This window comes from Aethalodelphis obliquidens, unplaced genomic scaffold, assembly GCF_003676395.1.
Source record: "Aethalodelphis obliquidens isolate GAN/ISIS:26980383/991018 unplaced genomic scaffold, ASM367639v1 scaffold10, whole genome shotgun sequence".
Lineage (NCBI taxonomy): Eukaryota > Metazoa > Chordata > Mammalia > Artiodactyla > Delphinidae > Aethalodelphis > Aethalodelphis obliquidens.
In genome coordinates this window covers 18,177,866-18,195,966 of record NW_020837954.1, presented here as the reverse complement: position 1 = coordinate 18,195,966, position 18,101 = coordinate 18,177,866, and positions in this window count along the sequence as shown.

The following is an 18,101-nucleotide window of genomic DNA, read 5'->3' as shown; positions in this document are numbered from 1 at the left end:
TAGGACCAGACATCCTCCCATTCTGATCATTGCTAGGTTTTTAATATCAAACAGTGGGTGAATACTTAGCCATTTCTATAAAAGAGCTTGGATTACATACTTCATCAAAAATGTCATAGGAATCAACATGATATAGATGATACGGATCGTCTGTAATAAAGATGATTTAAGCCTATATTTCCACTGTAAAAACATTTCAAATTAGCGGGACTAATGGGAAAGCCAAAGACCCAAACTAGTATCACTGATTGGAATGTCACACAAAGAAGGAGATAAAAGAAATGACAGTATTCGTTTCTTTAAAATTAAATAGAAATTCTATGGAAGCATTTTTTTCCCTGAGAAGCATGAAGCACTGTTGTTGTTAGATGCAGATGGGTCAATTCCAAACTCTAGCTCTGCTGCTCACTACTCACTAGCTCTGCTACATTATATAAATCTACTCTGACTTTTTCTTTATATGTGAAAGATGAATAATAATAGTGAATACTTCATAGGGTCCTTGAATATTAAATTAGATAATGCATGCTTGACTACTGGCATATAGTAGATGCTTAATACATTGTTGTCATTGCTGCATTTAACAATCTTATCAAATTTTCAAAAGGGAAATCTCACCCAACCTACTATAACTTTTAAGATAATTATTTATAAGTCAATAAGCATTTTAAACAAGTGTCAGCACATTTAAAAATTCTTAACATCATAAAATTTATCAGTTGTTTTGAAGAGTCAGAGTAAATATTCATAGTTCATTCTTGGGATTATTTCCTTATTTTCATTCCATGATTTGGTTTTGTAGTATGACAATATATTCTTCTTCAAAAAGAGACAATATTTAGACATTTTTTTCTGGGTTCTTATGCAATATCAAAAAGGCCCTGTGAAAATACAGAATGTTAAAAGAAAAATTAACTGCTGTACACAAGCGTGGCTTTAATAATGTCTCTTCATTTTGGAGAGCTTGCTTTGGTGGCAGAGTTTGTCCAGCCCATGAACTTTAGCTCTTATTTAAGAAAAATGAAATGGATGACCCAGGGATACTATCACTCTCTGAAGATAATCATTAACAGTTCATGGGAGAGTAACCTCATAAGGTCAGTGGCAGGCTCATCTAAGATTTCTTCACCTCAGTGCACAGAATTGGGAGGTAATTGACCAATTTACCACTGTCCTTTTAGCACTGAAGATTTGTTGATTGTTAGTTGATAAGGAAAATGACATTACTGTAATATCTTGTCCCTCACATTATCACCGTGTGCATGCAAAGAGATGATTTTATATTAGATCAGGTCTAGGACCTTGAATGAATGAAGAGAAGTTTTATAGGTCTAGTGAAATCTCTGCTTTTAGAGGATGAATTATAGTTTTTACTAGAAGGGAGTATTAAGCTAATAGCTTTCAGGCAAGTAATGTATTTCAAAGGGCAAAAGAGCTGCTAAGGTCTCTGTGCCTCTTTTTCTTACTTTTATTAAATATTTTATTACTCTAGAAAACACCTTAGAGCTTGTTACTGCAGAAGAGGGTCCTAAAAATGCAATAACACAATGTGCTACAAAGACAACTCCCATTCTTATATATCTAACTTGAAGCCCCAGACTGTAAACAATGATCCTCACAGCAGATGTACCTGTTTTTCAAAATGTATTTCACATAATTTACTAGTAATTAGGCAGAAGCCTTTGTATTGAAGCTGTTTTATAGGTAAGCATCACATTAAAATACCTTCTAGGTATTAAGAAAAAATGGCACCCGACAAGAGGAGAAAAAAGAAGTTGAATTTATTCTTACACTACTGCAGTAGGGGAGTGAAACAGAACCCAGCCTCACTGTGGGAACAAAAAGGCTGGGAGTAGGCTGGGGATTTAAGCACTGGGTAAGCTAGTGAAAAAGCACTGGAGGACATTCAGAAAGGAGTGGGGGTAAGGTTGATCAATGGATGTGCCAAGCATTATGTGAGTTATTCCTGAGTTTGCAAATGTTTCTCTTTGTGATCAGGCCATCTATGTTTGCTAATTTGTGCCCACTGAAATTAGGCTCATACCCTCCCTCAGAGCCTGGGAGATAGAGGTGCTATCTCTTTCTATGACTACATTTCAGAGATAGTTCTAAGGACTTTAAGAGAATCTACAACTCTTAGTCATCTTATTATCTGTAAAGCAGGAAAGATGATAATAATTCTTACTGTTTTTGTGAGGATGAAATCAGCTAATGAAATACATTTAGAATTGTTACAAGCACAGGGTATGGCTTTTCGTAAATGAGAGCTTTCATTATCATTACCTAATATCCATTGCAGCTTTTTTTTTTCCTGAATCTCAGTGGAACACATTATACTCTTAGAATTCCAGTATAAAAACAAATAATAGAAAATATAAAATTGTAAAGAAAATTATTTGACATTATATGAATACCTTTAATTGTTACAGCGATGAAAAATATCAACAACTACTATTACCCAGCTGGTAGAGTTCAAATCTTTCCCCATTCTCTCTCCCCAGTGCAGACTGTCAGTTTGAAGATATGTGTACTAAGTATTTGGATCAAAGGAAAGAATAAATCACTTAGTAAGAACATGAAATTTAACTTTACATGCTGATTTTCTGTTTGAAATCTATGGTGGGAAATTAAAAGTGGCAATTTTAATGGCTAAAAATGTATATATACACACATACGTATGTATGCATACATACATATATGAACACATATAGGATAAGTATGTATTACATATGGTCTTACTACATACATATATAGGTTAGGTATATTAAATCCATATTTACTCTCATAAAAATTTAGGATAGATTTTTAAGTGGACAAAAATATTTTAGATACCTTTTAATAGAGTCTTAATTACTTAAATAAATAAATGGTAGATGTTAATATTTATTAATATCTTTGGAAACCAATCCCTTATGTAAAACAACCTAGCAGGAAGCCAGGCTGCTCTAAGTCTTGTATATAAGGTTTGTGAGAAGTCAGACTGCTGTCTCTAGTAACAATCCAGGAAGTCAGACAATAACTTCTATAGCAATCAGCTCAACATGGCCAGGGCTTGATTAATAACTGAACATTTCCCTGATTTCTGAACCAGTTTCCAACTTACGGCCAATCAGAGAAAGCCCAAATATGCATCCCTAACCAATCATATAGGATGCTCCCCTTCTAGTTAGCCTGCTGATAGCTTCCCCATACCAATGATCTCCAATCAAGGCACACCTAAAGCTTTCTCTTTTTGTTCACTATAAATCTTTTCCACTGCTCTGCCTGATTTTGAGTCTGTACCAAACACAAGTGACAGTGACTGACTTTCTTGCTAAAGCAAGCTCTAATAAATAGCCTTTGCTTGTTCTTATTTGGTTGGCCTTTGTTTATTTTCACAGATACAGTGGAAGTCCCACTAAAGCCCACCAGTCTGCACTGCCCTTCACCGCAGATCCTAGCCTTCGACCAGGTACAGTATCCACAGGGGTCCCTTGTGCCTTGCTACTTGCAGGTTGTCTAGTCTGTGAAGATGTAGTAAGTCAGCATGGGGATCTGAAATCCGTTTTTTTCATTGTCTTTATGTTGAGTTCCTGGGCTATTTATTATTTGGTTTGGTACTTGGATTTTATTATTGGTTCCTATTTGTTTGGCATCCTTGTTGGAATCAGGCATTCTTTCTCATCTCTCTTTGCTGTCCTTGTTAACTGTTTTGTGTTATGCAGTCTAAAAGTGTTCTTGTCATAAGAAGGAGAATCATAGCATAGAACACAGGCATATGCCTTATAATCCTGTTGTTCAAGCCTGACTCATAGACCAGTGCAAATAATTTGGTCTTTATTTCCACAAAATGCAAATGAACTGTTTTCTAGCTCAAGAAAGAATTTATTAACATCATTGTGGAATAAGTCAATTTTGTAGTCCTGATTGCCTATAAATGTGTCTGTCGTTTGCATTCTCCTCTGAAACATTTTTTAAAAGATCTTTCTGATTTCCTCAATAATTAATAAGTAAAATGAAATTGCTGACCTATGTTCACTTATATGTGTCTGTCATGAATTTCCTCTTTAAAATTATTTTGAGACTGCATTAAACCATATGAGTTAAAGTTTATATAAAAGTATATATTTTTAACTGGTGAGAAGTTTCATTAAGATTTGAGTCCCTTTAAAGAAATTAAGTAATGGGGTCTTCTTCTTGATAAAAACAACAAAAAACAAAGAACAAAACTGTACACCAAAAATGTTGACTTCACATTTGAAAAGATGCCTTTCAGTGATTCAAGAATTACATATGAGAATCATAAGGTACGTGTTTAATATGTTTATTATTTAATTTGAAAATATTGCATAAGGCATAATGCTAATTTTCAAATGGATTATCCTGTATCAATTCTTATGTGGTCCACTTAAGTTGCTGGTTTAATATTAGATTGTTTTGTGGTTGATATGAACATAGTGGTTGATGTTAGATTTCAATTCTCAGAGATGCAGATGGCTATGACTCAGTCACTACATATCATATTTTCAACAAACAATAAGGAAATACACACGCATACACAAAACCTAAAACGTAAAGGAAGTAAATGTTTGTTGCTTCTTTGTAATCTTTTGCAAAGCTAAGCAGGTCTTGTGTGACTCTTCAGAAAAGCGTGGAAATCAGGGTAAGTCTATACAGTCTCAAAACAAAGTATTGAAAGCATAAAATTGAGAAGGTACACTGGGTATTTTCTCAACTAGATATTAAAAATATATATATTTTAATAAATATCCTTTTTATTAGCATAGGAACAAAGCCTAGTTCCCAAAAGAAAAAGAAAATTACATGTTTTCTGGTAAAAAAGAAAAATCAGAGAGTGATAATGCTTTGTCCTTCCTAAATGGAAACATAGCTATAGATTGGGATAAAGAAGATAATGAAGGAGAATATTTTATCAGAAATTATTATGGGAAAATGTGTTATGAGGTTGTTAATAGAGTCAGCCAAAATAAAGGACAGGAATTGTGCTTTATCAATTGTACTTGATGTCTAGGCCCAGTGCTAATCTGTAGTTGTTGGAGAACATTGAAAAAAGACAGCTAAAAATTACAATGAAAGGTTATCTGTGGCCCCTAGGTATACTTTACAAGTTCTAATTTATTGTTGTTCACTGAACTGTTTCAGTCTTTCAGTAGCCCACACATTCTATTTACTCTAAAACCAAAATGACAACTAAAGGCCTTTTGTACATGTGTACATTTGAGAAATAGAGTACATTTCCCAGAGTGTTTGGCCAGTATTTTTTTACAAAGACATTGAAATATATAGGCAAAATGACTTAAGCTTGTTATGTTGTCCCTGCTGTATTTTTATACTGTGCAACTTTGATTTTCAATTCCATAATCTGCTGGCTGAGTTTTGTTTGGCTACTACTGTTGGGATACTATCATATATATTTTTTGCTGCTTTTCATCCCTTTGATAGTATGATTTTAATTCCCTAGTGGTAACACATATGTTCTCAGACATGATTCAAGGAATTATTAAAAACAATTTAAAGAAAATTGAATAAAATAATAGCAAAATATACATCTTGGATGCTTCCAAAAATGCTACCATTGTAAAGTTGTGTGATTTCCTTCACTTAGTTTTACATACATATTTTTAAAAATCTTTTGAAATCATAATTTATTTGTAATATTTCATCACATTTCTTTGCCTAATATTATAAGATAAATAGTTAGCCATGTTCCTGAATAGTTTTCATAAGCCTAATTTCACCATCTGTATTATGTACCTTTAATAGATGCTCTAAAATATGAAAACTCTCCCATAGAAGCTTTAATTTTGTTGTTTTTGGCTTTCATTGATGTTGTGTTGAACACGTATGTGCACATTTTTAAGTCTACAATTTTGATTCAACTGAAATTCAATTGTATTTCTGGGTTAGCCATTGGAAATAGACAGATGATTAATAATTTGTCCCGTTCCCAACAAGCTCATGTTTTAGAAAAAGAGACCGTTAAAACATACATACCCAAACACAATATCTTCTCTTGGTCCCACATATACACAAATATTATGATCCTAATGAGAAAAAGAGATTAAAATAAACTCATGAAAAATTTGGTATAATTTTGTGTATTATCAAATACCAAATAAATCTGTGATTTATAAGGCTCATTAATTAGTGTCAATCAATTTCTCTGCAAAATTTGTTACTGTTTTAAAATGCCCATTTCAGAGGATACGTGTAACATTTTTCTCTTCTTTGCACTGAGACTTGTTTTTAAATTCATCGTATTATTCAAACCTATATTTAAACAAATCTTTACCTACCAGAGAAGTTCTTACTCCACATTTCCCATTCAATTGTATAAATACACAATTTAATCTTACTCGACCCATGACAATTTTATGCACAAACTTATCTATTAGAATAGGGTAAATCATTTTAACTTCAGTCCTTCAGTGTCTCACAGGTTTTAGCTCAGTTTCTTTTTGAGAATGCTGCAAATAGTTCTGAAGGGGTTGGCTTTGTCTCATCTGCCTTTTATCTCTACCTCTGCTCCTGATCTGTCATCTCAGCTTTGTGTCCTTTGATGTTCCAAAGTTCTAGTTCTCTTTTTCTAATTATTTCCAACTTGAATTACTGCGGACAAAGCTGTACGTGATCTCAAACTCCTTTGACGGTGAAATCTTAAAAGCAAGTTAAAGACAATCACTTGAGGAATTGAAAACTTTCAGACTGAAACATTGGCTTGGAGCTATGCATAAAAGCAGGGAGAACTTGTTACAGTCAGAGGACTGAGGAAGAAAAGCGTTTCTTTCCTTCATGGATTTAACATTAGTGTGATTGTCTGAACAACAAAAACAAAAAACCTAAACATTTTATATTATTTTCAATTATTAAGTTTTCTTATGTTTATGGAACGAATCTTTTCAATCTATTCAATATGTGATTGAGTGAATCTAACCAATGAGCTTCCAGCTTAATTCAGTATTATTGCTCTCAGTTGACAGTTGTTTTCTCTTAATAATTGAAACTAATTTGTGTGACATATTTCTGCTTCCAGCCAAGATTTAGTACTTCAGGCAGTGAATGACAGTGATACTTGAGAGATGAGAAACAAGAAGTGTGAGCCTTATGACTGCCTCATTTATTTCTGTCAAAGCAAAGATTGCAACAGGCAGAGTTTATTCAAGTTTATTTCAATAGAGAAGAGAGACTTGAACTCAATTCTGCTGGGGTAAAAAAAAAAAAAAGAGCTGGAGGGTTGTTCATTGCTGGGTTGGGCTTTTGGAGAAGTACTGGAGGGGGACTTTAGGGAGAAGGTCAATCAATGGAATGTTATTTGTGAGTTAATGGGAATTAATAGAAGTTATTCCTGAGTTTGCAAATGTTTTTCTCTGTGATTAGGCCATTTGTTTGCTTATGGATGCCCACTGGCTCCTACCTCCCATAGGGACTGGGATATTGGGGCCCTATCTACTTTGATGTTTACATTTCAAAGACATGGTTCTCAGGTCCTTGAGAAAGACATTCCCTGGGTCCTCAAGTGGTCAAGAGGCTTCTGTGGAGATTTACGTGCATTGTAGAGAGGCAGAAGAAGAGTTTGCAGTTATAAAATTTCAAGGTAAATGCTCTGGGAAAAGGGATGTCAGGACCATGTCCAGAAATGAACCTGTCTGAAGTACAGTCCAGCTGAGAGGAACATTAAGACCATCTTGGTCACTGCCCTGAGAATTTCCTTGCCAAGGAGCAAGGATGGAGAACAATGCATATTCATAACAATGTTGAACTTTGCCTGATCCCTGTACACCTGGAAAGCAGTGATGGCTATAAAGTTCCTCATCACTTTATCTTTGGAAACAGTTAACTGCAGGGACCACCTTTCCTCATGACTAAGATAGTCATTGCCCACCATTCCCTGTGAGTCCCTTGTTTAACTGCCTTTATAAAACTTAAGGCTTACTTCCTTTTCTCTAAGACATTTTCCTGCAGAAATGAACTTTCTCCCTATTAAAATAGCCTGAATAAAATAATCTTCTTAATTGTCCAATGCATATTTTTTTCTTTTAGTTTTCATGCCATGACTCATTTTTAAATTCCCTTTAAAAACGAGTCTTTTTTGCTCCTTTCTTGGCTGTAACCTGGGGACCAGACAGGAAGTTTAACACCTGATCTTGCGCTTCTGAGTCTTGCTCATGTGTAGCAGGGCAAGAATTTGATTTTGATTATTTTTGAGTACTGGCTTGATTTTAGTGCTGATTCCTTCTGCTTTGAGTTTTATTTTTGGTTTGTTTACAGACAATAAGTTATTTCCCATTGGGAATTTGGTTTTATGGTCTAACAATTTGGTGATCTTTATAAACAGATTAATGGCTTATAGAGCTCTTAGCATTATTGGATAAGAGACAACAGGTAATCTGGTTTATTATTCTTTTCGTTTTTTTCTGTTCTGAGCTCAAATCAATTAAGAATGTGTCTCCACTGAGAAGAGAATAGATCTTTGATATGGACCTGTGAGTTTTATATATCTGTGTTTACTCCTGATCCAGGGATGGGATTTTAGAATTGAGTTTATAAGCTCTGATATGTGTCTGTATGTACATTTTTGTGTCTGTAATTCAGAGAAGTCTTTCCCACTCATTAATTGTGTAATATTTCCTCCCGCCAGATGGTAATACCAAATTAGATTGTAGAATCTCATTAAAAAACTATATTCTGATTGGATTAGAGATAGACCTTACATAAATACAATATTCTCAATTTCTTTTATAGAAAATAAGAAAACTGAAGTAACTTCTGAGAGTTTCCGTTCTGAGATTTTAAAAGTATCCTTTAAGAAACCAATTTGGAATTTTTTAAGAATTCAAGTTCACATAATTAAGGTAAATCTTTGATAGGTGAGATTGTTACCTAATCAGATTCGGCTGCTTGCTGCTCAAAAAATCAGTACTCAAGGGAGAGAGACAAATGTTAGTAGAAAGAAAATTGCTTTTAATCAGAATGCTGGCAATCTGGGGGAGGTGGTGGACTCAGTGTCCCCCAGAAACCATCTCCAAAGATTCTGCTTGGCCATGAAAGGTTTTAAAGGGAAAAAGGGAAGTAATCTCAGTTAATCATTAAAATGAGGGTCAGAGTCATCACCATCCCCCACTGTTTGCAGGCTTGTGTGCCGGCTTGTCAACTTCTTGTGATTTTTCTTTAGATGCTCTCTTGTTCGCACAGTTTGTGAGATTACTGAAGGGGAAACTAGGAAAGAGATCTGGTCTTCTGTTAATTACTTATTCTTCATTTCTACTTCTTGGATGTATGGAAAGAACCAACAAATTAGGCAAGGTATTGTGTGGTCAAAAGATTTAAAAAGTGTGCTAGGGCCAGAGATGAGTAGAGCATGGGGGTGCCTGGTTTTAAGGTTTGTGACAAAACAAAGGGGCCTCCTGCAGAGAGCTCTTTCCTGCAGAGAGCTCTTCCCTGTCAGGAGGGGCTTACAAATCCCCACTTGTCAGAACATCATTCCTTTTTTATGGGATCATGGGCAATGGTCCCTCTTCTGTAACTTCTTCATGCTAATGTAGGGCGCCATATTCTTAGAGTGCAAGATGTCAACAGGGGTCTGTAGCATCTCTTTGCTGACAGTTATAGTTGCCTGTTTACATACATGGGCAGAACAAGCTACAATTATTTTGATGCCCACAAAGATATAGATTATTTTGAGCAATAGTGTTAATCCCATCCTCTTAAGGCCAGTTCTTGGAACTGTGTTAGCCATAGACTCAGTACTGCTCAAAATAGAGCAGTTTATGTCATGGCTGCAGTCTGGTCACCACACAGTCAGCCTTTCCCCTCTGGTAGCAGTTACAGTATATGTAAAACAACTCAGGAATGTGCATCAGACACTGTCTGTGACTCTATAGTCCTAATCATTAGCTGCTTGAGCCTGCTCCTTTATGACTCAGGAAGACCTGGGAGACTTCAGCTTCTCTAAAAACAAGAGGCAGGAAACCTGGAGGGGCCTTTGTATTTGGGGGGCGGGGGGGCAGGCAGGGTTCTGCTTGGTTCCAAGATTAGTTTAATATTTTTGGTTTAATAAAAACAGCTATGCGTTTTCTGATTTGTCAGTATTAAATATAATATACATATACATTTTTATTCTACTTGGGTATTTCTCCCTAAACTTATACAGATTTACTGATTAAATAGGCTAATATTGCCTCTACTTATAATTATGAAAATATAAATTTTTAAACCAAATTGAATCATTATTCTGACAAACTATTACAATAATAGTTGTATTTTATAGTGTGTCAGAAGATAATTTCAAAAAACTTCAGGTAACTTGCATACTTGGACTGATAGTATGTTGAGTTAATGGATACTCATAAGATATCTAGAACATTTCTAAGTAAGAGAATGCTACATTGATTACTAAGCCTAATTTAACTTTATATACTTCCACCTTTTATTTTTATATGCTGCAGAAAAACTATATCTTTAGGTATATCCTGAACATTCATTTCTGTCCCTTTGAGAACTGTATAAATGATGTGTATGGCTATAGACAGCTGTGTTACGTTTTCATGAGCTCTGCAAATTTGCTGTAAAAGGCTGCTGTATGATCACACACAATTATCAACATCACCCTATCCCAGTTTTCTCTGTGAAATACAAGTTAGTTTCTTTGGTTAAAAGTTATAAGTAATATGATGTTTAAACTATACATAGATACACTAGTTCAGAGAAATAGATCTGTGTAAGTTCTTCTGTAGTTCAAAGGAATAACAAAATCTGCACACAATCTGTTCAGTGTAAATAATATAATACATTATCAGGCAAAACTTTGCTCATTTTTACCTTTTAAATGACCCCAAAAGTCTGTTACTTAGTGTCAACATATCATTAAATAATTTTTTAAAGAGATTCTATTAATATTTATACTTGGTACAAGGCTAACTGAGGATAAACCAAGACTCTCTGGGCAAAATAGATATTAAACTTACCCCACAATTAGAAATTCATGGATTACTGGAAACACCAAAAAAAAAAAAAAAGTTCCAAAAGCACCAGAAACACCAAAGTAACTGTTTTCCTATACTCTTAAGTCAGTTAACATTTCTAGTCAGAATATGCTTCCACCCTACTGTGAGTAAGCCTTTTTAAACGTTTTTTTCTTCTTTTAAATTGTGGTAAAATACATGTAACATAAAATTTACTGTTTTTGCCATTTTTAGATGTACAGTTCAGTGCTATTAAGTACATTAATATTATGCAAACATCACTACAATCCATCTAATGGAACTCCCTCATCTTGTAAAACTGAAACTCTGAACTCAAACAATAATATTCCATTTCCCCCCATTTCCTGGCAACAACCATTCTTTTCCTTGTTCCTATGATTTTGACTACTCTAAATACCTCAAATAAGTGGAGTTATACAATATTTGTCTTATTGTGATTAATATTTTACTTAGTATAGTATCCTCAAGATTCATCCATGTTGAGGCATATATTAGAATTTCCTTCCATTTTAAGGCTGAACAGTATTCCAGTGTGTGTGTGTGTGTGTGTGTGTCTAAACATATATACAGATATACAGATATATATGTGTGTGTATTTCATTTTGCTTATCCATTCACCTGTCCATAAACAGTTGGCTTGATTCCATGTTTTAGCTGTTGTGAATAATGCTGCTATAAAAATGAAGTGGCATATGTCTATCCAAGACCCTGTTCTTAATTCTTTGGGGTATATACACAGAAATGGAAACATTGAATCATGTGATTATTCTATTTTTAATATTTTTGAGGAAACTTCAAACTGTTTTCCACAACAGCTATAATATTTACATTCCCATCAACAGTGAAAAAGGGTTCCTATTTCTCTGTATCTTCCAACACTTGTTATTTTCTGGATTTTTCTTTTTTGATAATAGCCATCCTAATGGGTCTAAGGTGATATCATTGCAGCTTTGATTTGCATTTTCCTAATGATTAAGAATTTTGAGCATCTTTTCATGTGCTTATTGGCCATCCAAAAATCTTTGGAGATATGTTTATGATATTCTTTGCCCGTTTTTGGAATCAGTTGTTTGTTTTATTATTGTTGAGTTTTAGGATTTCTCTATACATTCTGTGTTATATCCATAATCAGGTATATGATTTGCAAATATTTTCTCCCATTCGTTTTTATTTTGTTGATAGTATCTTTTGATGCACATTTTTTTTCTTTTCCATGAAGTCTAATTTTTCTGTTTCTTCTTTTGTTGCTTCAGTCTTTGGTGTCACAACTAGGAAATCACTCCCAAATCCAATGTAGTGAAAATTTTGCCCAATATTTTATAAAAGTTTTATAGTTTTACCCCTTACATTTAGGTATTTGATCAATTTTAAGTTAATTTTTGTACATGATGTTAGGTAAGGGTCCAACTTCATTCTTTTGCATACGTATATCAGTTTTTTCAGCACCATTTGTTGAAAAGACTGCCCTTTCCCCCAGTGAATGATTTTGGCACTCATCGAAAATCATTTTACCTTATTTGTGAGGTTTTATTTCTGGGCTCACTATCCTATTCCAATGGTCTACATGTCTGTCTTTATGTGTGTATCATAGTGTTTTGATTACTATACTTTATAATATAGTTTGAAATCAGAAAATATGAGACCTCCAGCTTTGTTTTTGTTTTCAAGATTGTTTTGACTATTCAGCATCCCTTGAGTTTTTATATGAATTCCAGAATGGTGTCTCTGTTTTTGCAAAAATACTTCTTTGGAGTTTTGATAGTGATTACATTAAATCCATAGATCACTTTGAATAGGATTGACATTTTAACAGTATTAACAATATTAAATTTTCCAATCTTTGAATATGGGATGTGTTTCCATTTATGTATGTCTTTAATTTTTTCAGCAGTGTTTTGTAGTCTTCACTGCACAAGTCTTTTGCTTCCTTAGCTAAGTTTTTTTTTGATGCTATTGTAAATAGAATTGTTTTCTTAATTTTATTTCCAGATTGTTAATTGTTAGTGTATAGAAACAGAACTATTTTTTGTGTCTTAACTTTGTGTCTGCTACCATTTGCTGAATTTGTTTGTTCTAGCAATATTTGTTGAAACTTTAGAGTTTACTACGTATGGGAAACAATAGGTGATATATAGATATATGTGAGAGGAGATGTTTATAGGAATTGATTCATGGGATTATGGAAAATGAGAAGTGCCATAATCTGCCATCTGTAAGCTGGTGAATCAGGAAATCTGTTTTGTAAATCAGTCAATGTCCAAAAGCCTGTGAATTGAGGTATTGGTGGTATAAGACCCTATCTGAGTCTGAGAGCCCAAGAATCACAAGTGCCACCAATGTCTGAGGGCAGGAGAAAATGTTCATCTCAGCTCTCTGGGCATCCCTTAGCCCAGGCAAGTTGACACAAAATAATAGTCTCATATATGTATTCCAAATGCTTTGGAAGCTTTACTGTCTCTTTAGCAAAATGATTCTATGGAATGCCTCTTTGTATCTCCAACGCCAAAAGTTTTTCTTGTAGATGCACTTGTGTTCTTATAGAATATACCAAGTCACAAAATAGACTAGAAATATAATAACATTATAAATAACATTATTTATCCCCAGATGTTGAGACAATGTGTAAATACTTTTTATCTTCCCACTGCCTGTATTTTTCAATTTAAAAAGAAATTAGCACATTTAAACATTTAAGTTCAAGTCTGAGTCTGAGTCTGAAGGCAGGAGAAGACCACTGTCCCAGCTTGAAGATAATCAGGCATAGTGAGTTAATTCTCCCTTACTCAGCCTTTTATGCTCTATTCAGGTGTTCAGTGAATTGGGTACACCCGCCCTCATTGGATAGGGCAATCTGCTTTAACTCAGACTACTGATTTAAATGTTAATTTCTTCTAGAAAAACCCATAGAGACACACCCAGAATAATGTTTAACCAAATATCTGAGCACCCTATGACCTGGTTAAATTGATACATAAAGTTAACCATCACACTACATAATCCTTTATTGTCTCTTTTGCAATAATCTATTACAGAAAAATTGTCTTTCATTTGAATTAGTACATTTTTGTTTTACATGTTTTTGGACTAATGTCTAAAAATTTTATTATCATTCACAGTTTTGCATTAAGAAATTCTCTTTATAAACCAAGGTGTATTCACTGTAAACTCTGAGAATTTAGTTATGAGTTTATTTCTAAAGCTTAATACTTACATTTATATGATGAATTTAATCTTTGGAAGTACAATCAAAAGCCAGTTTTTATTCAATGTGCATATCTAAAGTAAAAACATCTATAAGGAAGTATATTTTGATATTCTAGAAGGAGGCATTAAGGGGAGCCTATTCACAGCAGGCTTATCTTCAAAAGTGATTGGGAAAAAATCTTAAAAATGAATAAGTATTGAAGATAACTTTTCTTTAATGACAACAGTTGTTGAAAATTCATTTTAGTTATGAGAAATGAATACTAGTATTTTTAGTTGAATAGTCTGATGCTAATGTGACTGTAAACCTACTCCATGGTGACAGAAATTAAATGAAGTTTCTTTTGAGTAACTAAAACTACATAAAAGCAAGTTATATCTTTAATAGAAGCCTGAGACAGAAACCACTTGTAAGTTTAGGTTGTAATATAAATTTAGATTGGCTAAACATTAAAATGCTCATGTGAGTGTTTTTTCTCTTTCCTGGAGAGAAATTGATGTGTAAATTGTGCCCTTTTATTGTCTAAAATCTTTCCTGATGTAGGAAATCCTTATATTTTACAAATCCCTCCCACTCTGCTCATCTTCCTGTGCAGTCTTATCCATCAGCAATCTGGTGATTCCTACGTCTTTCTCCCTTCCTGGACCTATCTACCAGGCAAGAGGTTATAAATCAACTTTCACCTAAAAGTATGCACTCTTGCATCCTCTAGAAAACTCAAATACAACGTGGAAGGATTATAAGAAGTGCTTGTTGTGGGTGCATGTTATATTAAATAGGATATCAGGGAAATCCTCACTAACAGAGTGCCATTGGAGCCAAAGTTTGAAGAAGAAAGAGAGCAAGCCATGAAAATGTCTGAGGGAAATTTTGTCCAGGCAGTAGAATAGCAACTACAAAGTTTAAAATTATTTATATGTTTCTTCTTTGTCTAAGCTTGGGTTTCACCACTCCCATCCCAAATAGACCTGAGAAAAAAATTTGAGTGGAGATATTGTATTTGGAAATAATCATAGAGAGCAGGAGTGGGATGTGGGACAGGTATACAGGGATGGAGAAAAGCCGGTAAAGTGTGAACTGCAGAGCAGGTTACACTGTGTGCAACTGAGGACCCTCTACATTTGGGTAAAATGTGTCTCAGAATTATCTCACTGAGGGGTGAAAAAGCTTAAGTATTTATCCACCAAATTCTTCTTTAGTTAGGACTGATTTTTTTAAGGGCTAGAGAAATTGCTCACAGAGAAACTAAAAGACAGGAGTGACAGTGTAAATAAAATATCTACAGTACTGAAAATGAGTTTTCAGATGTAGGCCAGTGGGGTATGGGTGGGCTTTGACAACACCTACTGTCCCTCAACCTAAAAATTAGCAAATTGGACTGATTCTGTGTAATACATTTCACTCAAACCTCTCTCTTACATTTATACCAATATTGGCCCAGTTTAAGCCTTTACCATAAACTAAGTGATTTTCAATTCTATCAAACTGAAATTCCATTTTTATAACAAGCCATTTTTAATGCTCACTTCACTCTTCTGAAACAAAATATATAGAAAAAATAGAATATAACATAAAATAATTTTGAAGTACTAATGTAGTATACTAATACTAACATAAAGGAAAAACCAAAAAATAACTTAAAGTAATATGCATTTCAATAAGTATGCCCTGAAAAACCACTATGCAAGAAGGCACAGTAATGCATCATAATCAGTGACATAGACTATTACAAAGATGTTGAATTGGTAGATAAATGAAATATCAGGAACAATGTAGTCATTGCTGATATAATTTCCCAAAAATGAACAACTTATTGTAGAGTTGCAAAACAACCCAAGTGCAAGTTTACCATTCTGTACAAACTGCTTGCACTTCTGAAAATGTTACTATATATTAAAATAAAGAATCAGTACAGACACAGCTAAATTCAAACAACATTTTTTACAAAGTTATTACAATAAGCCCCATGCTATACATTTTATTCCCATGGCACATTTATTTTGCAACTGAAAGCTTGTACCACTTAATCTTCCACACATATTTCACTCATCCTCCCATTCCTCTCCCCTCCTCTCTGGCAACTACCTGCTTGTTCTCTCAGTCTCTGATTCATTTCTGTTTTGTTATGTTTGTTCATTTGTTTTTGTTTATTTTTTTAGATTCCATATATAAGTGAAACTTAATGGTATTTGTCTTTCTCCAACTGACTTATTTCACTTAGCATAATACCCTATAGATCCATCCATGCTGTTGAAAATGGCAAGAGTCCATTCTTTTTATGGCTGAGTAGTGTTCCATTTTATATATATACATATGCATATATGTTTTTGAATTAGTGTTTCTGTTTTCTTAGGAAAAAATACCCAGAAGTGGTATTGGTGGGAGGTATGGTGGTTCTATTTTAATTTTTAGAAGAACCTCCATGCCATTTTCCATAATGACTATGCCAATTTGCTTTCCCACCAGTGGTGCATGAGGGCTCCCTTTTCTCCACATCCTTGCCAACATTTGTTATTTGTGTTATTATTATTTGTGGTACGCGGGCCTCTCACTGTTGTGGCCTCTCCCGTTGTGGAGCACAGGCTCCAGACATGCAGGCTCAGCGGCCATGGCTCATGGGCCCAGCCGCTCCGTGGCATGTGGGATCTTCCCAGATCAGGGCACGAACCCATGTCCCCTGCATCAGCAGGCGGACTCTCAACCACTGCACCACCAGGGAAGCCCTACTGGTGTTATTTTTGATGATAGCCATTTTGTGAGGTGTGAGATATCTCATTGTGATTTTGATTTGCATTTCCCTGATGATTAGCAATGTTAAGCATCTTTTTGTGTGCCTGTTGACCATCTGCATTTCCTCTTTGGAAAAATGTTTATTGAGTTCTGCCCATTTTTAATTGGGTTGTTTGATTTTTTGGTGTTGAGTTGTATGTGTTCTTTATATATGTTGGATATCACCTATATCATTTGCAAATATCTTCTCCCATTCAGTAGGTTGCCTTTTTTTTTTACTTTGATATGGTCCCACTTGTTTATTTTTGCTTTTGTTGCCCTTGCCTGAGGAGACATCTAAAAAAATGTTTATAAGACTGATGTCAAAAGGCATACTGCCTGTGTTTTCTTCTAGGAGTTTAATGGTTTCATGTCTTACATTTAAGTCTTTAAGCCATTTTGAGTTTACTTTTGTATATGGTGTGTGAATATGGTCTAGTTTCATTCTTTTACATGTAGCTGTCCAGTTTTCCCAGCACCACTTATTGAAGAAACTTTTCCCCCATTGTATATTTTTGCCTCCTTTGTCATAGATTAATTGACCATGTGTGCATGGGTTTATTTCTGGCCTCTCTTTTCTGTTTCATCAATATAGGTGTCTGTTTTTGTGCCACTACCATACTCTTTTGATTACTATAGTTTTGTCATATAGTTTGACATCAGGGAGCATGATACCTTACAGTTTTGTTGTTCTTTCTCAAGATTGCTTGGGTGTTTGTGGTCTTTTGGTTTTCCATACAAATTTTAGTGTTAGTGGTTCTAGTTCTGTGAAAAGTGTATTTTGATAGGGATTTCATTGAATCTGTAGATTGCTTTGGGTAGTACAGACATTTTAATAATACAGTTGACCCTTGAACAACATGGAATTGAACTGTTTGGGTACACTTTTAGGTGGATTTTTTTTTCCAATAGTAAATACTACAGTACTGCAAGATACGTGGTTGATTGGATCTGAAGATGTGGAACTGTGGATACAAAGGGCCACTATAAAGTTATACATGGATTTTTGACAGTGTAGAGGGTGGTGCTCCTAACTCTGGTATTGTTCAAAGATTAGACACATTAATGCTTCTGATCCACAAGCATGATATATCTTTCCATTTATTTGTATTGTGTTCAATTTCTGTCATCAGTGTCTTTTAGTT